Raw genomic sequence first — 23,286 nt, forward strand, 5'->3', positions numbered from 1 at the left:
TGGGTTCCAACCAAGAATTGTGTATCCAGCGAAATTAAGCTTCAGGATGGAAGATGAAATTAAAACCTTCCACGATAAACAAAAGTTTAAAGAATTCGCAGCTAGAAAACCATCTCTTCAAAACATCCTCGCCAAAGCATTACAGGAAGAGGAAATGGAAAATAACAATGAAAACCAACAGTGGGAGGTAGGACAGTAAAGGGGGGGGAAATAATCAAAGAGGAAAACAAACCATGTTTAGTAACAGAAATAAACAAATATGGCTGGAAGAACAACCCATATCTCAATAATAACCCTAAATGTTAATGGCTTAAACTCACCAATTAAGAGACACAGGCTAGTAGAATGGATCACAAAACAAGACCCAACAATATGCTGCCTACAGGAGACGCATTTGATAGGAAAAGACATACATAGGCTGAAGGTGAAAGGTTGGGAAAAATCATATCACTCATATGGACTTCGGAAACAAGCAGGAGTGTCCATACTCATATCAAATAAAATAGATTTCAAGCCAAAGTTAATCAAAAGGGATAAAGAGGGACACTACATACTGCTTAAGGGAACCATACACCAACAAGACATAACAATCATAAATATTTATGCCCCAAACAATGGTGCAGCTATGTTCGTCAAACAAACTCTTCTCAAGTTCAAGAGTCTAATAGACCACCATACCATAATCATGGGAGACTTCAACACACCTCTCTCGCCACTGGACAGATCTTCCAAACAAAAGTTGAATAAGGAAACTATAGAACTCAATAACACTATTAATAACCTAGACCTAATTGACATATATAGAGTATACCACCCAACATCAAGCAGTTACACTTTTTTCTCAGCAGCACATGGATCCTTCTCAAAAATAGATCATATATTATGTCACAGGGCAACTCTTAGACAATATAAAGGAGTAGAGATAATACCATGCATCTTATCTGATCATAATGGAATGAAACTGAAAATCAACGATAAAAGAAGGAAGGAAAAAGCATACATCACTTGGAGAATGAACAATAGGTTACTGAATGATCAATGGGTTATAGAAGACATCAAGGAGGAAATTAAAAAATTCTTAGAGATAAATGAAAACACAGACACAACATATCGGAATCTATGGGACACATTGAAAGCAGTTCTAAGAGGAAAATTCATTGCTTGGAGTTCATTCCTTAAAAAAAGAAAAAACCAACAAATAAATGATCTCATACTTCATCTCAAAATCCTTGAAAAAGAAGAGCAAAACAACAGCAAAAGAAGTAGAAGGCAAGAAATAATTAAAATCAGAGCTGAAATTAATGAAATCGAAACAAAAGAAACAATTGAAAAAATTGACAAAACTAAAAGTTGGTTCTTTGAAAAAATAAACAAAATCGACAGACCCTTAGCGATGCTAGCGAAGAGAAGAAGAGAGAGAACTCAAATTACTAGCATACGGGATGAAAAAGGCAATATCACAACAGACACTTCAGAAATACAGAAGATAATCAAAAACTATTTTGAATCCTTATACTCCAATAAATTAGAAGATAGTGAAGGCATAGATAAATTTCTTAAGTCATATGATCTGCCCAGATTGAGTCAGGAGGATATAGACAACCTAAACAGACCAATATCAATTGAGGAAATAGAAGAAACCATCAAAAGACTACCAACTAAGAAAAGCCCAGGACCGGATGGGTATACAGCAGAGTTTTACAAAACCTTTAAAGAGGAACTAATACCAATACTTTTCAAGCTACTTCAGGAAATAGAAAAAGAGGGAGAACTTCCAAATTCATTCTACGAGGCCAACATCACCCTGATACCTAAACCAGACAAAGACACTTCAAAGAAAGAAAACTACAGACCAATATCTCTAATGAACCTAGATGCAAAAATCCTCAATAAAATTCTGGCGAATCGGATACAAAAACATATCAAAAAAATTGTACACCATGATCAAGTAGGATTCATCCCTGGGATGCAAGGCTGGTTCAATATACGGAAATCAATAAATGTTATTCACCACATCAATAGACTTAAAAATAAGAACCATATGATCATCTCGATAGATGCGGAAAAAGCATTCGACAAAGTACAGCATCCCTTTATGTTCAAAACTCTAGAAAAACTAGGGATAACAGGAACATACCTCAATATTGTAAAAGCAATCTATGCTAAGCCTCAGGCTAGCATCATTCTGAATGGAGAAAAACTGAAGGCATTCCCTCTAAAATCTGGAACAAGACAGGGATGCCCTCTCTCTCCACTTCTGTTCAACATAGTTCTCGAAACACTGGCCAGAGCAATTAGACAGACGAAAGAAATTAAAGGCATCAAAATAGGAAAAGAAGAACTTAAATTATCACTATTTGCAGATGATATGATTCTATACCTAGCAGACCCAAAAGGCTCTACAAAGAAACTATTAGAGCTAATAAATGAATTCAGCAAAGTGGCAGGATATAAAATCAACACGCATAAATCAAAGGCATTCCTGTATATCAGCGACAAATCCTCTGAAATGGAAATGAGGACAACCACTCCATTCACAATATCTTCAAAAAAAATAAAATACTTGGGAATCAACCTAACAAAAGAGGTGAAAGACTTATACAATGAAAACTACAGAACCCTAAAGAGAGAAATAGAAGAAGATCTTAGAAGATGGAAAAATATACCCTGTTCATGGATAGGCAGAACTAACATCATCAAAATGGCGATATTACCAAAAGTTCTCTATAGGTTTAATGCAATGCCAATCAAAATCCCAACGGCATTTCTTGTAGAAATAGAGAAAGCAATCATGAAATTCATATGGAAAAATAAAAGACCCAGAATAGCAAAAACAATGCTAAGCAGGAAGTGTGAATCAGGCGGTATAGCGATACCAGACTTCAAACTATACTACAGAGCAATAGTAACAAAAACAGCATGGTACTGGTACCAAAACAGGCGGGTGGACCAATGGTACAGAATAGAGGACACAGAAACCAATCCACAAAACTACAACTATCTTATATTTGATAAAGGGGCTAAAAGCATGCAATGGAGGAAGGATAGCATCTTCAACAAATGGTGCTGGGAAAACTGGAAATCCATATGCAACAAAATGAAACTGAATCCCTTTCTCTCGCCATGCACAAAAGTTAATTCAAAATGGATCAAGGAGCTTGATATCAAATCAGAGACACGCCGTCTGATAGAAGAAAAAGTTGGCTACGATCTACATACTGTGGGGTCGGGCTCCAAATTCCTCAATAGGACACCCATAGCACAAAAGTTAATAACTAGAATCAACAAATGGGACTTACTCAAACTAAAAAGTTTTTTCTCAGCAAAAGAAACAATAAGAGAGGTAAATAGGGAGCCTACACCCTGGGAACAAATCTTTACTCCTCACACTTCAGATAGAGCCCTAATATCCAGAGTATACAAAGAACTCAAAAAATTAGACAATAAGAGAACAAACAACCCAATCAACAAATGGGCCAAGGACCTGAACAGACACTTCTCAGAGGAGGACATACAGTCAATCAACAAGTACATGAAAAAATGCTCACCATCTCTAGCTGTCAGAGAAATGCAAATCAAAACCACCCTAAGATACCATCTCACTCCAGTAAGATTGGCAGCCATTATGAAGTCAAACAACAACAAGTGCTGGCGAGGATGTGGGGAAAAGGGTACACTTGTACATTGCTGGTGGGACTGCAAATTGGTGCAGCCAATTTGGAAAGCAGTATGGAGATTTCTTGGAAAGCTGGGAATGGAGCCACCATTTGACCCAGCTATTCCCCTTCTTGGTCTATTCCCTAAAGACCTAAAAAGAGCATGCTACAGGGACACTGCTACATCGATGTTCATAGCAGCACAGTTCACAATAGCAAGACTGTGGAACCAACCTAGATGCCCTTCAATAGACGAATGGATAAAAAAAATGTGGCATTTATACACAATGGAGTATTACTCTGCATTAAAAAATGACAAAATCATAGAATTTACAGGGAAATGGATGGCATTAGAGCAGATTATGCTAAGTGAAGCTAGCCAATCCCTAAAAAACAAATGCCAAATGTCTTCTTTGATATAAGGAGAGTAACTAAGAACAGAGTAGGGACGAAGAGCAGGAGAAGAAGATTAACATTTAACAGGGATGAGAGGTGGGAGGGAAAGGGAGAGAGAAGGGAAATTGCATGGTAATGGAAGGAGACCCTCAGGGTTATACAGTGGAGGGGGTAGAGAGAGAGGAGGGGAGGGGAGGGGAGAGGTGGGGAAGTGGGATGGGGGAGGATGGGAAAGGCAGCGGAGCACAACAGACACTAGGATGGCAATTTGTAAATCAATGGATGTGTAACTGATGTGATTCTGCAATCTGTGTATGGGGTGAAGGTGGGAGTTCATAACCCACTTGAATCAAAGTGTCAAATATGATATGCCAAGAAATTTGTAACGTTTTGAACAACCCACAATAAAAAATTAAAAAAAAAAAAAGATTGGGTCATAGATGATTTTTCAGAAAGAAATGATAAAGTCATAAGAGGTGTTGTCAATTCTAACAGAGTGGATTTGAGATTTGGTCATGATTGTGGGTGGATGGCAACTCAAACTTCCATAGTGTTTGTGTCATGGCATTTTTGGAAAAATTAAATGAGATGATGTACATGGAGTACTTAGAATTATACTTGGCAAAAAGTTAGCTCACAATGAATGTAGTTACTATTCATTTTACAAATGTGAGAAAGCAGAAGAAGAACCAGCCAAATGGGTTTCCTGAGTACATTTTCAGATACATGAAAGCAAGGTTGTTTTTTTTTTTTTTTTTTTCAAATTATTCTATCTATAGGGTAAAGTTCCTGAGTTGTAGAGGCACTCAGTGAAATGGGAATGAACGAATGAATGACTTCCTTACTTGTATCTGTCTGTTTGCCTTTGAGTATGTATATATTCTCTCAACTACAGCAAAATCGGACATCATAATAATACTTCTACTAACTTTTTGGCATAAATCTTTTAATTTCCCTCTTAGGAGGCTAGTTCACATAAACAAAGCTCTAGAAAATAAAATAGCTCTGCCTGGTACTATAAGTTCAGAAAAATAGCCAATTTCTTAATATGGTAGTAATTCCTAGTATGACTAGCTGGGCTGGGACTGAGACCAAGGACCTTGACACTAATGGGCCATTTGTGAAACTTACACAGCCTGAAGTCATCCTATCGGAATGTCCTTAGAAGCCATTGCCATTGTAACAGAAGAGAATTGGGATCCTTTTTCTTTCTTGGAGTGGTTTCTTTAGATTTCTGTATTTTGTGAGTTCTGCCTTTGGGAGCAGGGTTTGTGGTTTGGATACTTACTTAAGAGCAAATAGTCCTAATAAACATGTGATACTTTCTAAGGCAGCCTCTTGCTGAAATGAATGAAATGGCATATATCCATATCACAGCACTTAAAAAGGCACAAATGAATTTGACATAAGAGCAACCTATTCAAATAAAATTCTTCAAGCAGCAAGTTTTTAGAGATAATCAAATCCATTTTTAAACTTCCACAATTTCACTAACTTTATGCACTCCCTACAGACATGATTATCTTATATTAAAAAAATAAAATAAAAAGAGCTGGAGATATAGGGATACAGTTCATTGGTAAGGTGTTTGTGTGCCTTTCCTTTTTGGTGATGTTGGTAAAGAAACAGTCCTGGAATATAGCTGCCTTGCAAAAAATTCAAGGAAATGTTTTCTAGGTTTTGCTGACTTGTCTTGGAAGCAAACAAATTATGGTGCAGGGCTGGAGCTTTACCTACTTGTTAATTGGCAGGTTAAACTTTTATGAGTTTCTGGTACCCTGGCGATACATGACTATTAAAATTTGCAGGTGGTTCAAGGGGAGAGAGATGTAAGTTCCTGTGCTAGTAATATATCATAAAAGTGTATATTTCATGTGCCTGTTGTGAAAATGGAGACTTTAATACTCTTACTCAATATAAGCTGATTAAGGAATCTTTATGGATCTCATTAACTATGGGTCTTTTTTTCATAGAAATGTGAAAAGTGTAATGCTTATAGACAGAAGCATAGAGGAACATAATTAGCCTAGAGTTACCTCTTTGAAACTGAGTTTAGTTGTACCCTCTGCATTCACCTTCCTACTCTTGGAAATTGCCCTCTGCATAAGACGTTGCTTCTACCATATGAAATGGTATAAATCTGACATTTTAATTTTTCCTTCAGAAGACAGTGTTTGCTTAATTATACTTACGTTATACTTAAATGTTAGCACATTTCCTCTTTTGAGCATGCCTTTTCATCAGGAAATGTAAAGACATAGACTGTGGCTAGTGATGTGATACCACATAATTAAAAAAATTTTGGAAAAAGTGATATGATTGTAGTTCTTTAGAAGCTATGTTTTTCCTATGTTTTACATGTGGTTTTAAGAGGGAAACCACCCTCAAATATTGGCTAAATTAACCATTTCCCTTCAAATCTTAGAAGTAACACTGTAATTGGAACTATAGCTGGTTTTAACTGAGTGAAATCATGAAATGAATTAGTTTGAATTAAGAAACAGGTAGAAAAAAATAATAATAGAAAGTATTTATTTTAAGTTCTAATTCAATCTTTTTTAATCCTTTTTTTGAGAGGAATTTTTGTTTGTTTTTCCTAGTTCTAAATCATAATCTAAAATTGTTCTTTTGGAATGCTAGGTTATGTTGTAGTTTCTTCACTGTCTTGGTAAAAATGTAATGTTTTTGTTTGAAGGAACTGAATCCATTTGTACTTTCTACTGAGAAAGAAAGAATCTCTCTTCAAATTTATTCTTCAAAGAAATGAATATTTTCTAACTTGGTTTGCCTGTAGTCAGGATGAGGAAGCATCAAGTAAGGTGGGACTCATGGGGCAGTAACAGACAGATTGAAGACAATATAGGTGTATGATGGAGAGGTTGAAGACCCAGACTGCAGGAAGGCATTGGTCAGCATTAGCATGAAGAAAGAAGTGGTGCTGAGCTGGGAAGGTGGGGCTGATGCAGGAGGATTACAGGTTCAATGTCAGCCTTGGCAACTTTGTCAGACCCTTTTCTCTTACATAAAAATAAAATAAAAATATAAAAAAAATAAAAAGAGCTGGAGATTTAGGGATATAGTTCATTGGTAAAGTGCCTCTGGGTTCAATCCCCAGTACCACAAAGAGAAAGAAAGAAAGAGAGAATCCTGGATAGACAATATTGTTAGGGATTTTAGTTTTGACATCAATCATAAGAACTTTGCAAAACTCTGCCTGCCAAGAAGCCACAGAACTTTATTTTGACAAAGAATGTTTTCTGAGCATGGAAATTATATATATATATTACACACACTATATATACATATTATATACATAAAACATTAAGACACTATATTTTTGTAAGGACTCAAAAGTCAATGTAATGGTGTTTTAACATGTCATTTTTAGTTGGGTCTGATAGTATATACCTGTATTTCCAGAAGCTTGGGAGGATAAGGCAGAAGTATAATCATAAGTTCAAAGCCAGCCTCAGCAACTTAGTGAGGCTCTGTCTTAAAATAGAAAATAAAAAGGGCTGGGAATGTGGCTCACTGGTTAAGTGCCCCTGTTGTATCAAACAATCAATCGATATTTTTTAAAAAGTCATTTTAATTGTGTGACAGAACATACAATAAGTTTAAATATTTGTTCCCTTTACTTTACTTTCTTCTTTAGAAATATATTGTTTCAGACATGGACATGGTGGTACACACAGGACTTGGGAGGTTGAGGCAGGACAATTACAAATTCAAGGCTAGCATAGGCAACTTGGAGAGACTATGTCTCAAATTAAAAATCAAAATGGCTAACTCAGTGGTGGAGCACCCCTGGGTTCAATCCCCGGTACTTAAAAAAAAGAAAGAAAAAAAGGCTGCTGGTGGTAGATATATTGCTTCAGGAAAGAAAAATGATAGATTCTTTTGACCTGATAAAATATATGAAGTTGTGAAAAGAGGCATTTACTAAGGTATCTGTCTTAACTTTTTTTTAAATTTCAAAGTACTCCAAATGATTTTCTTATCAAACAAATTGTCTTAGAAAAAAATGTGGAAAATATAAGCTTAACAAAGATTCCCTGTTTTGTTGAGGTTGTAAGGTACAAACTTGATTTTATAGGAAAGATGTAAAGAGAAAAGGAGTGCAGAGAATTATAATCTAGTCAAGGAAGTATTTGGAAATAATTTCTTGCAAAGTGAAAAGATGCTAAGCTGCTCAGCACAGTAGCAGAGGCATGTCTGCCATATTTGGGGGGTGCTCAACAGCTAATAAGCCAGGACCACCAGCTGAATTATTTGGTCAATGTGTGGTGTACTGATGGGGACCTCACCTTACAGAAAGTTGCAAGTCAGTTCACAGGATTTATCAGGGACTTGTTTTCTATATATGTCTTTCTCTAGATGCCTGCCTAGGAGAAAAAAAAATTACTTAAAAATAGGCAGTGGGGTTATGTCTAATATAATTCTTTATTTCCTAGACCAAACAAACAAACAAACAAAAGAGTTTACTGAGAAAACATTAATAAACATAAACGTCTAAAATATAGATATTAACAGTCAGAGGAGGAGGCAGAGGCAAGGGTTTCAGAAAAGGAGGGCTTCCCTGTTGTGGTAGAAAGTAGTCCTGAATGCTTGCAGCTGTGTTGGCTGGCTTTGTGCATGTGCCTAGTGATGATCATTTGCTTTCATCAGTTAGTCTTCTAGGCCTCCTCTGATGGAGACACGACTACCCCCTGATAGAAGAGGACCCTGAAAATGGGTGGAATAAATTGTTGGCCATTAGATCCCTGCAAGACTCACATTCACATCTGACTTGCTCCAAAGCCTGCGCTCTTCATCACATTGACAGAAAACAAAGCAAGTGTTCCTGAAACTTAAAAGTGTATGTCAATTCAACAGGACACATATCTCCAGTTTTCATAATTCAACTATGAAATGAAAATTGACAAAGTAGAAGAAAAGACAAGTCTCACGAATGGAAATTCTTCATCTAGTAAAAATTCAAAAAAGGTGAAAAAGAAATTACCCATTTCATTACACTAGTGCTTTACCTTTTTCAAGTTCTCACTAGATGAAGAGTATTGATTAAAAATACTTTCATGGGCTGGGGTTGTGGCTCAGTGGTAGAGTGCTTATCTAGCATGTGGGAGGCACTGGATTTTATTCTCGGCATCACATATAAATAAAATGAAGGTGCACTGACAATATATATTCTTTCATAATTTAAAGTTTCATAAGAAAGAGTGTTGATTTGAGAACTTTAAGAAACTCGTATAATATGAAACAACTTAATCCACATCAATAACAAGGTTTTAAAATATGTTCATTTTCAGAATAATTAAAATATAATTTAGCTTTAGAAACAAATTGTAAAACTTCTTAGTCAGGAATGTATATTGACTAAAGTTCCATTTAAAGGCATTCTTTAGCTTTAACCAACTAAATAAGGAAGGTTTCATTGTAATTTGAGAGAAATGAAAAATAATAGTATTTAATTTATTATAAATATTTCAGTTGTGAATTGCATTTTGATACAAGGATATCACAAAAGCAAGGTGGGACACAAGGAAGTGGAGAACTGTCAAACTTTGAAGAAATTGTGTGATAAATATAATATACTACCAATTCTCTAGTTTCATTTAAAAAACTCTAAGAAAAAAGGAGCAGAATTTTTGGTTTCAGATAAATGAGTCCATCTCTGAATTCCTAAGGATTCACCAAGTTAAAAATCTGTGTTCTTCTTGATAATTCAAAAGTTCTAATGCTAATAGCTTTCCTCCATGTAGGGCTAATAAGACATAAACTTGAATTTTTCAGTCTATATAACTACATTAATAGCTTGAAAATATTGTCTTTTCCATTTATGAGATGTGTCTTTGTTTATAAAGCATAAGTAGCCATATTCTTTACAAAATGTGCTTGCTGGGCAATATCTTTGAAATAAACATGTATATAGAGGAAGAAATAGTGAAGAGTCTGAGTAATCACTAGCCTGAATACTTACCTATTTGTATAGGTGAGTAAAATGGCACCTCATACATCAGTGCAGAATGAAGGTTGATTTTTTTATGCTGCATATTTATCATGAAGGTATTTATCATTTGTGTTATTAGTTAATAGTAATTAACTCTGTGGTAGGTGCTATTCATGTGTGTGTCAAGCTAAACGTACTTTAATATTTGATACTTCTTTAATATCATCTAAGCTTATTATAAAAAGAAATCTAAGTGAAAGTCTCATAAACTCACTTCAGACCAAGACCACACATGAGAACCTTCAGCTTAAAAGGAAATTGGAAGTCCAGAGGGAAGAAATTACAAGGAAATGAATGATGTTTTAAAACTGAGGTACTGTAACTAGAGTGCAGCTACTAAGATATTAAAATACTTAAACATTTAAAAGACACGGTTAATTGACATTTACTTTACAAATGCATTTACATGAAAATTTGAAAAGTATTTGATCAAAGCAGGGCTTTCAGATTTCTTTTGTTACCAAACTATTTTACTTCGAGTATTTAGCAATGTATTGAAGAATTTGACCCTTATATTACATAATGTCCATTAAAGGACAAAAGTAAGAAAGAAGCACATTTATGTTTTTAATAGAAGATATGTCCTCTTCCTTCCTTGCTTCTAGTTTTTTTTTTTTTTTTTTTTTTGCCATGGCCAAGAGAAAACTAAATTTCATGTTCAGCTGAGGGAAACAAGTTATTTCAGTTTAATTACAAGGACATACCTTTCACTCTATATTTTATTCATATTTTAAATTATTCAGTAATGTGTCTTTAATTATATATGTTACATAAAATGCCTTTTAGCTATTTATGACAAATAAATTACAGGTAAAGGAATGACCCTGAGATACATAGGTTTTTGCATTTGCTATTTTCATTAGTTGTCTGTTCTTTAGTGAATAAGCACATTATGTAGGCAGACTATTAGGATATCAACAGTCACTCCTACATAAAGAAGAACAGTGTAAGAAACTTGGAAGAGATTGAGAAAAAAATATAACTTCAATCAAGAGGAAAGGCTATGTGTTATTTTTGGAGACCATCCTGGCTGAGTTCATATTTATTGGAGAAGCAGAGGGTCGTTGACTTGGATAGTTTCTTTTATCTCAACTTATTTCTCTCCTCATCCTTAATGTAGAGAATACTTTCATGCAAAATGCCTTACATTTGGTCCTAATTCTGTATTTTCCCTAGAATCACCTTGCATCTTTATTCTATGATCTGCTTCTTCCTTTCCTCCTTACCTTGTTGGTTCTCATCCTTCTTCCCTGTGGTTCCCCTATTTTCCCCCTCCTTTTACATATAAGAAAAGTGATACTTAGAGGCTTGAAGCAGCTTGACAGAGTTTACACAGCTGCTAATTGGTCAAAAACTTAATCTCCTGACTCTTGCTACATTGCTCTTCCGAGTTTCTAAAGGAGTTATTTCTTAGAACATGATACTGCTAGACTGAGGTATAGTTCTCATTTGCTTGAAGTGTACATGTTTTCTATTTAAACCACAATGTCCATGGGCCAATAGTTAGCCAGTTCATATCTAATTGTATCAGTTTTTTAAAAATATATTTAAAAATATTGAAATATTTCCACACTGGCCAATGAGTAACCACTGCCTCTGCACTGTTCCCCTTTTATTTCAGCAGCCCCCATGAATCTCGGGCTCCACACCCTGTTAGCAGTGCCCTTAAAACTCAGCTTAGTAGCAAAATGAGGCACCTAGCTCCCAACAGTTGGATGAAGGATTAGTAAAGCACTTCAGGTTTTCATACTGAGCTACACTCTACCATATTTGTCTTTGAGGGTTTATTTCATTTTCATAATAGCGATAAGAGGGAGAATTTACTTTCACAAAAATGCTGATTCCAGGCTTTGCTCATCTTCTCTTTCTAAACAGTGTGTGTGTGTGTGTGTGTGTGTGTGTGTGTGTGTTGAGAAATGTCTGGAAACAAAATACAAGAAAGTTATTATGTAGTATCAAACTTTCCTAGCACCTAAGTTCACTTTAAGTTTTGCAAACATATTCCTTTTAAAGATCATATAAAGTTTTAATTCTGGAGTAACTCAAAGAATCTACATATGTTTTATGGATTTCAAGTGTTTTATGGATTTCAAATGTGGAAAACTATTGTTATATCTTTAATAAGTTCTTGACTTTTTTGTTTAGTTTGTTAATATGGAGAATCGCATTGATTGCTTTTCAAATTTTCAAACCACTTAAGAATTCTGGGGATAAACCCCACTTAAGACATGATGTATTAGCTTTTTACTTACTTTTGTATTTGATTTGCTTAATTTTTATTTAGACCTTTCATATCCATGTTACAAGAGATATTACTCTGTAGTTTTCTTGTTGCATCCTAGATAGGATGTAGTATCAGAGTAATGCCATATAGGATAATATTATATATTCTTTGTTTTCCTAGAAGAGCTATGTAGTATTGATATTTGGTGTTTAAAATGTTTGATAGAATAATTAAGTGAAGCATTCTAGTTTTCTTTTGTGGGAAGGTTTTAAAACAAATATTCAATGTCTATAATAGATACAGGGATATTCAGGTTATTTATTTTTTTCTCCAGTGAAATTGATAGTGTTTTTCAAGGAACTTGTCCATTTCCTTTATGTTGTTCAAGTAATTTGAAAAGGCTGATCATATTGTGTTTATTATCCTTGTAATACTTAAAGAATCTGTAATGATGTTACCTTTGTGGTTTTTAAAAAAAATAACTTTCCAACACTTTAAATAAGTTTATTCTCTATTTTTTTTGCCCATATTGTTTCTTATGGCAAATTTGCTGTCACTCTTAGTTGTTATTCTGTATATTATTTGTTTTTTTACTCCAAATTTAAGTATTTTCTCTTTATTATATGTTTTGAACAATTTGATTATGATATGTTTTGATATAGTTTTATGTTTTCTATGCTTGAGGTTCACTTCCCAGTGAATCTTGGACCTGTGAATTTATATATATCATGGAATTAATTTCCTTTAAATATTTTTCTTCTCTCCTCCCATTATCCCAGAGTTCATACCATTTCCCTCTGTATTATCTTTTGAGTAATTTCTTTCTCTATGTCTTCAAGTTTCTTTGGCATTGCCTTCTCTGTTATTTTAGCCCATCCCATGCATGTTTTATCTTACACAATGTAGTTTTCACTTCTAGAGCCCAATTTCTATTGTTTTTGTATCTTTGATATTTCCACTTACCTTTTAAACAAATGATTACATTTTTAATGACTGTCTTAATGTTCTTGCCTGCTCATTTTAGCATCTGTTTCAGTGCTAGTTCATTTTAGGCTGACTGCTTTTTCTCCTCACTTTGGTCATATTCTTTGAATGTCAGATAATTTTTTTAATTGAAAATTAGTCATTGTGAATTTTAACTTGTTGGTTGCTAGATACTTATGTGCTACTGTAAGTCCTGCTTTTTTCTCAGTGCAATTAAGTTATTGGTGAAAGTGTTTGTCTTCTTGGGTGTTGCTTTTAAGATTTGTTATTATTAGGACTAGAGAAGTATTTAACTTTGGACTACTTACTTCCCAATACTGAGACAACACCCTTCTGGATACCCTAATGAATGCACTTAATTTTATAAACTTTTGTAGTCAGGCTGGTAGGAATAAATGCTCTTCTGGTGACTGCTCATCACTATTACTATCATGTCTGTGGGGTGTTTCTTTCCTGGCCTTAGTTCCCTTACTTGTACATGTTAATTTCTATGCTGCCAAATAGTTAATGGAAACCCCCTGCAGATTTTCAAAGTCTGCCCTCTGCCCTCTTCTCTCTGGTAGTCTGTGAAGAACACTCTGTTTCATTCTCCTTGGCATCCTAGCTCTCTCTTCTCCAGTGTGGGAGTCCATCAGGCTCCTCCTGGGCTCCACCTCCCTATGCTACCCCAGAAGTGCAACAACTTTGGACAATTGTGGGCCTTATCTCCTTTGCTCTCCATTTCTCAGGATTATTAGCCTTTATTTTCTCAAGTCCGGAATCTTGAAAACCATTGTTTTGGCTTTGCCCTGTTTGTTTCAGTTCCAGTTGTTTCAGTCAGAAAGGCAAATTCAGTTCTTGTTACTTCAAATAGATCGAAAGCTGGAGTTCCTTGATATTTGGTACAGAGTGGAAGTGGGAAGACTTTGAGACTGCATCCTGAAGTGCCATCCCCAGAGAGTAAAATTCAGAATAGGTGGTAGTACTTTCACTATTGAATACATCTTAATACTTAATTTTTTTCTTTTCAGAAAATAAAAACTTACTCATTTTTAAAAATAGGAAAAGCATACAAACAACAACAAAAACTGTGGACACACATGCATTTAAGTTTTTCTTCAATGAGTTAGTGAAATGAAATATTCATAGGCAATGCAATAGATTATAATTAGGTGGTTCCCAAAGTTGTGTCTCTGTATGAGTAATTATCTTTAAGGAATGTACACAAAACTGAATTCATACCGTTTGTAAGACTTTCTTTATTTTATGCCTTTGTCCTTCATAATTATTAGTGATGGAGTTTCATGCTTTATTCAATTTATTATGATGGTTGAAGGATGGTAAGGTTTCGATTTTGTTTTAAAAGTCATTACCTGACAAACCTGTGGCTCAGTGGTAGAACATTTGCCTAGCACCTGAGAGGCACTAGGTTCTATCCTCAGCACCACATAAAAACAAATAAGCAAAATAAAGGTATTGTGTCCATCTACAACTAAACAGATTCTTTTAAAAAAGTCATTACCTGACAAAAGTACAGGAGGATGGTTCATGTTGCGTTGATTTCCTCTAAAATTTTTGTTTTAGTGTTCTGTTCTTCAGTAGTTTGGAGACAATTGGCTAATCACAGGTACTTTTAGCCTTACATATTTTTTTTTTTAAATATGGAATGCTTCACGAATTTACATGTCATCCTTGCATAGGGGCCATGCTAATCTTCTCTGTATCATTCCGATTTTAGAATATGTGCTGCTGAAGTGAGCACATCTTTACCTACTTTTTATTCAGAGATTGATTAACAATAGATTTTATTTAGGAAAACAGAAAATGTTTCTCTTTCTGAGTATCTTTATTTAGGGGATAGTGTATTCTGACCTATACAACTCATACAACATGGACAATGGACACGTCTGAATGGCCAGTTTCTTCCTTTTCTCCATAATAGATATGCAACTGAACCCTTGCTCCAATACTTCAAAGCAGTATTGGGAGGTGGATTTTTTTAAAAAAAATTTGATAAGTTCCTAATATTGTTTCTGTATGACAAGAAAACAGGAATTAACTTGGTCCTTGCCCTCTTTGTTATGAGTATATGGCCAGTGAGAAAATTGCCTTATGATGATAATGAATGGGTTAATAATTGATGTACAAAGAAGTATATCTTTTATTTTTTACAACAGTGTTCAAGGTGCCCATTATTATTCTTATTTTTTTAAATGAAGAAATTGAGTCTTAAAGAGTTCAATAACTGCTCAAGGTGTCACAGTGAAGGTGAAGCTCTAGATGAGACCCCAGGGTGTCAAAGACTGTGCTTCGCTGCCTCCAAGTGAGAGGATGAGATTTTAATTTTTTTTTCTAATAGTGGCACTGTTCCTCTGCAGATACAATTCAGAATCTCCAAAGCAGAGAAACGACTCTATTCTATGCACTGTTTATCGCTTCTGTTATTATTCAGAGCTTTTATTTAAAAAGGAGAATGATAAATTACACTCTTGTTGAAATAAGCCTTTTAGACCTTTGAAGAGTTGGAAACCAAAGGAAACAGACATTCCACAAAAAATGTGACCTATTTTTTTTTTTAAATAAATCTTTTCTTTCACTAAATCTCCTAAAAATATTACCATTTTTATAAAACTGTTCTGGTTTCTTTGTGCAAATAGCTGCAAGGATATGTCAGTGGGTAGGTTCATTAAAAATTACAAGCATACACCATGACTGTGAAAAGTTCTCACAGCCTATTTCCTGCACTTTGGGAAGGGCGCAGCTTTCTAGCGATGGCTGCCCATGAATCTTGGAGGCCAGCACCTGCAGATTACAGCCTCAGGCACAGACACTGTGAGAACAGTCCCATTTTGTAAAACCAAAAAGCTCTGCTGTTCTACAGAAATGTTTGAGACTGAGGAGTGGACCTAGATGAGATAAACAAAACTCATAAACCACTGAGATTAGATAAATTGCTGGAGTTGTTTGGAAGGCTGGGCAGGAACAAACATTCTCTTCCTAAATGTAGTTTTCCTGCACTTGGGACAAGCACACTATCTGATTACCCAGGATGATTTATTTATCTTTCTAGACTGTTGACATGAAGTCTGAATTTCAAGCCCAAGAATAGGTGTACTTCCTGCTGTTATTTTCTTTGCAGAAATTGCTGACTTCTCTCGTTACCTTTTGTGATTGGTGGTGCCAACAATATCAAAGTTTAGTGTGCTCACCTCATCTGTAACAGTAAAACCTAGTAAGTCACACTGGGTTTGAAGTGTAGATTCTGGTGTAATAATCCAACAATAAATAGGGTACCTGTTCTCTTTATAGTTTCTGTTACAGCCTTGCATTGGTGACATTTCAGTGTCTGTTTGATAAAGCTTGTTCATACCAATAACTCATAAAATTCATGCTGCAGGGTAAGTAAGTTCTGCTGAAAGCACTCATTTATTTATTTGCTTTTTTCACTGATTCTACAAATTGATATTATAACCAATCTCTTCCAGACAGTCATGTGGATCCTGGGATGATCATGAGGACTTGGGTGAAAAGAAAAAAAAAGAAGATTCTTGCTCTTTTAGAGCTTGTGTTTTAATTGGGGGGCTTTTTGTGTAAAAGGTGAATAAAATGGACAAGAACATACCAGGTAGTGATACAGCTCAAAAGAAAGTAAAACAGGGAAACAATGAAGTGTGCTGGAAGCTGGCTGTACATGGTGTGGTCAAGAGTGGCCCCACCAGTGAGGTGACATAGAAGCTCATTCCCACATGAGACGCAGGCCACCAGGGGAAGATCTTATGCGTGGATATTTCAGACGGAGGTAACAGCTAGTGCAAAGACATAGCTATGATGCAGACCTGGATACATTTACATCCTCTGTTCTGAACTTGCCCCTTGATTTGCTTGCACTTTTACTGTTCAGACCCTCCCTTACCTTTCACATCCTTAATGAGAATTACACTGTTCAGCAACTATGCAAATATTGTCTTTAGCTAACTGATTCTGTAATGTCTTCAAGAAATTTCATATTTAGAATAATTTTACAAAATGATTTCATTTAAAAGTAGTTACTTAACAAATAGGTAAATTTCAAAACAATCTCCTAAATATCTTTCATCTCAAAACTTACTTTTTAAAAAAATGTGCAAATATATTGTCTCTAAAAAACAAAAGAGGGAGGGAGGGAGGGAGGGAGGGAGGAAGGAAGGAAGGAAGNTTTTTTTTTTTTTTTTTTTTTTTTTTTTAAGACAAGATCTCACTAAATTGCTGAGGCTGACCATGAACTTGTGATCCTCCTGCCTCAGCCCACCCAATTGCTGGAATTACAGACATGTGTCACCATACCAGCTCCATGTTATTTATTTTTGATTTTTGATCTAATAATAAAGAGCTTCCCTTGTTCTACAAGTCAGACAGTTTTTACATGTTCACCTTTAATTGATTCACACTCAACTGATTTATTTTGAAAGTATTCTCTATACCATGCTTTGTTGAAAAGAATCTGAAGACAGATGGATTTGAGTTCGAATACAAATCTATCCTCTTTTGAATGTGGACATTTGGGTAAGTTACTGAAATTATTCAGGCCTCATTCTCCTCATTTGTATAATGAGAATAATTATATTTTATTCATCGGATTAGTATGAAGTTAAGTAAAATTCTTATATATATCACATAATATAATTTCTGGTGTATTTTATTGGAACATAGTAGGTTTTTCTTCCCCTACATTCCTTCAACATAGTAATTAAGTTTCTTATGTAAAATTATTTTAAAATAGTTTAGGGATATATAGCCTTCTTCAATTTTGGATTTAGTTATTGTAATGAGATCTTATATTAGCAAGAGCAATAATAATATTATTTTCTTATCTAAATACTTGGAGAACAAAATCAAAGTTTGATATAAATTCTAGAGGTTTTAGGTTCACTGGTGCCTAGTGTTTGCATGAAGTTTTCACTTTTCAGAATCCTTTTTTTTCTACTTCTTTATAATGACAGCATTTCTTATAAGCTAAGAAATTTTGCCTTTATGAATATGACATTATCATGTGACTTTTATAATATGATCATCAAAAAATCTCATGAGATATTTCCCCCTCCATTAGCATTTAATATTTAAATGAAACAATAGCAATATAATTATATTTCATGATTATCTTGTTTAGACTGTTCTATTATTATGTATTTAAATTACCCTGTTAGAACGTGTATTTTTAGCAAAGATATTTGTGGTTTACCTAAGAGATGTTTATGGAAATACTTGATTTTTGAATTCAATCTCCAGGTATAGTAGACTACTTCTTTTTCTCATGATGAAATAGCCTTCATAATGTTGAACCTTGGCTTTTACCAAAATCAATTGGACAGAAATTTGTAGATAGCTTACATGTTTACATCCAAGTAAGTTAAGTTAAAAGTTTTCGAAAAAATGCAAAATTATTGCTAGCAATTTTGTTGTAGATAATTTTGTTCAAACAGATATAAAAATAGTTGGAAAATGCTAGTTTGCATCTGAGATGTATTATAGTGACTCTATTTTGAAAGTCAGATAAGAGCTAAGATTAACCAGCAAGTACTCATGTTACCATGAAATAGAAAAATGTAGCACCAAGGGTGGCATGACATGTTTCCCCATTCATAACTGAGTGGGCAGGTGACACGTGTTAGGGAGAGAGCTACTTTCTGATTTTCCTCTGATGAGGCTTGTCAACTAATTTGAATTTTGGGCTTTCAAAATATTAGAGTGTATGAAGTCACTGGCATATTTTAGCATTTAGCAGAGTCTTACACGTAGCTCCAAAGGAGGATCTTCCTTCTCCAGTTAACACTAAATTATCAGTGCTTTGGCAGGAAGCAGAGAGTGCCATGTGGGTTGTGTTTCTGGGGAGTTAACATTGAAAAACTCATTGTACATTACATTTTTAGAATATATTGAGAGGAAATTTCTCCCTGTTAGCTCCACCAAGGTTTAGGCTCTTTTTCAAATTAATTTTGAGTCCCTTTAACACCATCTTTGGGAATCTGTGCAGGTAGATGAGATCATCATGTCTTTTAAGAGATCTTTCATATATTTCAGTTATTATATCCCTTGTGATAAGTTCAAGCCCAACTTAACTTCTATCAAGCCAGCATATATTCTCAACATTGGGAGGATACAACAGAAGAAAGATTTGTTTTCATTTGGACATGACTGAGTAGTTGCTGACACTGAATGGGGAATAGACTCCATCCATACATTAGCACAACAGTGTGTGGATACACAACTGCAGAAAATCAGACTCATTATTTGCATCTGATATTTGGTTCAGTGTGTCTTCGGAGTAAATCAGGCATAATTACAAGGCACATACAACAAAATCAGGTGGAGTAATTCCAGGGAATCGATGGGTATACAACAGATATCAAGAGCTTTACAAGAAAAATCTCAGTGGCTTATATTTATTATCTTTTGTTCATGGGAACTTCTGAAGGCAAATATTCTATGAAAATAATTTTTCATTCTTTTTCTCCCTTTAAGAACCAATTTACCAAGTGAGCTTCCATAAATTGGCAGTATTTCCACAAAAACTGATACATTTTTAAATCTTAGTAAGAAATACTTAATGTAGTAAAGTACAATGACAAGGGTACCTAATATTAAGTAGCAGCTTTTATCCAGGAGTATTTATATGATTTGCAATTGAATTGGCTCATATTATTTACAAATATTAATAAGCCATAACTTATCTGAAATATTAATACACTGAGAGGAAATGTGAAATTTTCAATCAGCATCTTCAAAGAGAATGACTACTTCAGGCGTATAATTATCAACAATTTAGTCAGACTCACATACACAATCTCAAAATCACTTTTATTTACCACTCTCATCCTTATTTCAAGTCTAGTTGTATACTTTATGAATCCACAAATGATCGCCTTTATTGAAAGGTTTGTGTTATTCAAGATGACTTGTAAAGTTTACTCAGTCTTCCCTAGCAAGGGAAACAGGAAATTCCAGAGAACACTAGACTCAGCAAACCTATAAAATCTGAGAAAGCAGACCATTATTTCTGGAGACATTTCACATAACACTTTGAGAAGCAATGACTAATTAGTTTTTGGTCTTAACAATAGCACTTTCAGCGGCTGTTTTTCTCCCCTTTTATAGCTTTCATATTAGGAAAAGAAGGAAAGTACCTCCGAATGATGAAATATTGGCAAAGCATGCACTTGCTTCTCGGTAGGAGCTCAACTCTTTGATCCTTGGATAAATTACCTTCATTGCCTGGCTGGTATTAACTGGCTGGAGAGTAACAACCAATTGTTGGCAGTACAACAACATCCTAATATGCTTGCCTGTAATGACTGAATGATTATTTCAAATTGAAGGTTCTGTTTTTCCTATTCCAGAATTCATGTAAAATGAGCCCTTAAAGAAGTCTGGCTGCTTATTCATACCTGTACCCTCGTCTTATTCGTGGAGCACCTTGCCTAGCCACCCACTCCTCAACTGGCAGCCAATTGTTAGTCATTAGCAGAAGAAGATCTATTCTGAGTCCTCTAAATGCAAACATTTGTACATTATGTCTCCTTGCTTGCTTCTTTATTTACTTACCAACTTATTTACTCATTTATCTGTTTTAGAATCTCACCTTTTATCTATATCAAGTCAAGAAGCCTTCCTCGACTCCTCTTACCTCTACCATCCCACAATGAATCTATCCTCAAGTCCTGTCTGCTCCACCTCTACTATTATTCTGCTGATCCTGGTCTCCAATGTGTAATAAATTTAGTTGATCTCTTTGTTTTTCTTTAAATTCCCCCCTCTGATCCAACCAAGACTGGCTACATTTCCTTCCTTCTTTTTTCTTTTCCTTTCTTCTAATATTTTGTTTTATTTTGGTACAAACACTTAACACGAAGCCTACCCTTATAACAGATTTTTTTTTAAGTATCCAATATAGTATCATTATTCTGGGTTCAAGGTTGTACAGAAAATCTCTAGAAATTATCCTTCTTGTATAACTGAATTTGATTATTAATCCCCTATACTCCCCCACCTTCCTAGACCCTAAACCACCATTTTGTTCATTGTTTCTATTTGACTGTTGAGAGACTTCATGTAAGTGAAATCATGGAGATTTGTCTTTGTGGGACTGAGGTATTTCACTCAGCATACTGTTTTTGTGTTTTAGTCATGTTGTTGCACGTGGTAGGATTTTCTCATTTTTAAAGGCTGAATAATACTCCATTGCACATAGGTACCTTTTTTTTTGTAATCCATTCACTGTTGATGGACACTTAGATTCTCAATTCTTTTGGATAAATACCCAGAAGTGGGATTGCTGGACCATATGGTGTTTTTATTTTCAATGTTTTGAGGAAATTCTAGATTCCTTTCCATAGCAGTTGTTCCACTTTGTGTTTCTACCAACAGCATACAACAAACTGAAAAACTTCTCCTCAGCAAAGGAAACTATCAACAGAGTAAGAAGGCAGCTTACAGAATGGAAGACAATATTTGCATGCTGTATATCTGATAAGGGATTTATTACTAGAATATATAAGGTACTCTTACACCTCAATAGTAATAAAATGAATAACCCAATTAAAAAGTGGTACAAACACTTAACACGAAGCCTACCCTTATAACAGATTTTTTATAAGACATTTATCTAAAGAAGACATGCAAGTGAACGAAAGGTGTATGAAAAAGTGTCCACTGTCACCAATCACTAGGAAAACGCTAATCAAAATCACAATGAGATAGTACTTTACAACTGTTAGAATAGCTATTTTTAAAAAAAGACACACATGGGGAGAATGTGGAGAAATTGGAGCCCTGGTATATTCCAAAGCCAGCAGGAATAAAATCTCAAGGAATAAAATCCCCCTTGAGATTTTAGGAGTCATATCTTGGTGTTTCCTCTGCTCAGAACCTTCTAGTAGTCTCTCATCTTCCTCAGAGTAAAAGCAAAAATGCTTTTCATGGCTCACAAGAAACTATGGTACCCCTCACCGCAACTCCTCTCCATCACCCTGTCCTTTGGCACTGGCCCCTGGCTGGACTTGGGCATGCTGAGCGCACCCAGGTGCTGCTTTAAGCACTCAGAGCTCTCACTCTCAGGCAGTTCAGCTCCAGATCCCTGTATGGCTCTTTATCTTCCATCTTCAGATTTGTGCTCAACTGTCACCTTCTCAGAAAGGTTGTCCTGGAATACCCAGTAAAAACAGCAATCATGCCCCCTCCACATTGCTTTTCTCTGCATTCTGCTTCCTCCAAAGCACTGTTAGGAACCCACAAGGTGTTTGATGAGTTGCTTATAGTGTGTCTCCCCTCATTAGGACACAGACTTCATGGAGGCAGAGACTTTATTTTGGAACTGCCATAGCCCTGGTGCAAGAACAATGCATACCACGAAATAGGGATTTAATAAATACTTTGTATTTCTTGAATGAAAAAAAATGAATAAAAAATTAATCTTTTTTTTCTTGCTCTTTCCTTTGTCTTGTGCTTCCCACCACCACTTTCTGTCATTCAGTTTTATATCTTGAGAATTTGTTTTTTTCTTTGGCATCAATTATAGAAGTGTTACCCATCCAACCAGTTTTGTAGTAAAGTTACTTCCAAATGGATGCTGGACTTATTTAATGTCCTCAATTCCAGATGGCCTGCAAAAGTCTGGCTCTGTGTGTGAGAGTGTGTGTGTGCGCGTGTGCAAACATACGTGCACGTGTGTGTTTTAAACTTGTCTTTACCCTGCCTGTAATGTTTGCAATAAAAACAAAAAGGAATATAAATTTCATATAATGTTTTTGATACAACTTCCTCATGTTGTTGCAAGTCATTCAAGAATGAACACATAGCATAAAGTTTAAATTTGGAGAGGCAGAAATTCATAATTTCTTTGACCCGAATCATGGAATTCCTTTGCAATTTAGATACACTTCCAATTAAATCAGATAGCTGGCATAGAATTGAAACTGTTCTCAATGGACTGGATCCTTCTGTATTCTTTTTCCCAATATTTAATTGAAATGCTAAAATAATTCATTTGTTATATTCCACTAACA

General features: G+C 35.0%; 1 protein-coding gene and 1 non-coding gene across 21 annotated transcripts in view; one reads left to right on the forward strand and one right to left on the reverse strand.

Annotated features, from left to right (window-relative positions):
• Hdac9 (histone deacetylase 9) overlaps positions 1-23,286 on the forward strand; it is an 863,294-nt gene that overhangs the window by 287,370 nt on the left and 552,638 nt on the right. The window lies entirely within an intron of this gene.
• On the reverse strand, positions 14,905-15,011 carry LOC125615534. Its single transcript, XR_007346144.1, has one exon. It is a non-coding gene; the product is annotated as a U6 spliceosomal RNA (small nuclear RNA).

The sequence above is a fragment of the Marmota marmota genome, unplaced genomic scaffold (assembly GCF_001458135.2).
Source record: "Marmota marmota marmota unplaced genomic scaffold, marMar, whole genome shotgun sequence".
Classification (NCBI taxonomy): Eukaryota; Metazoa; Chordata; class Mammalia; order Rodentia; family Sciuridae; genus Marmota; species Marmota marmota.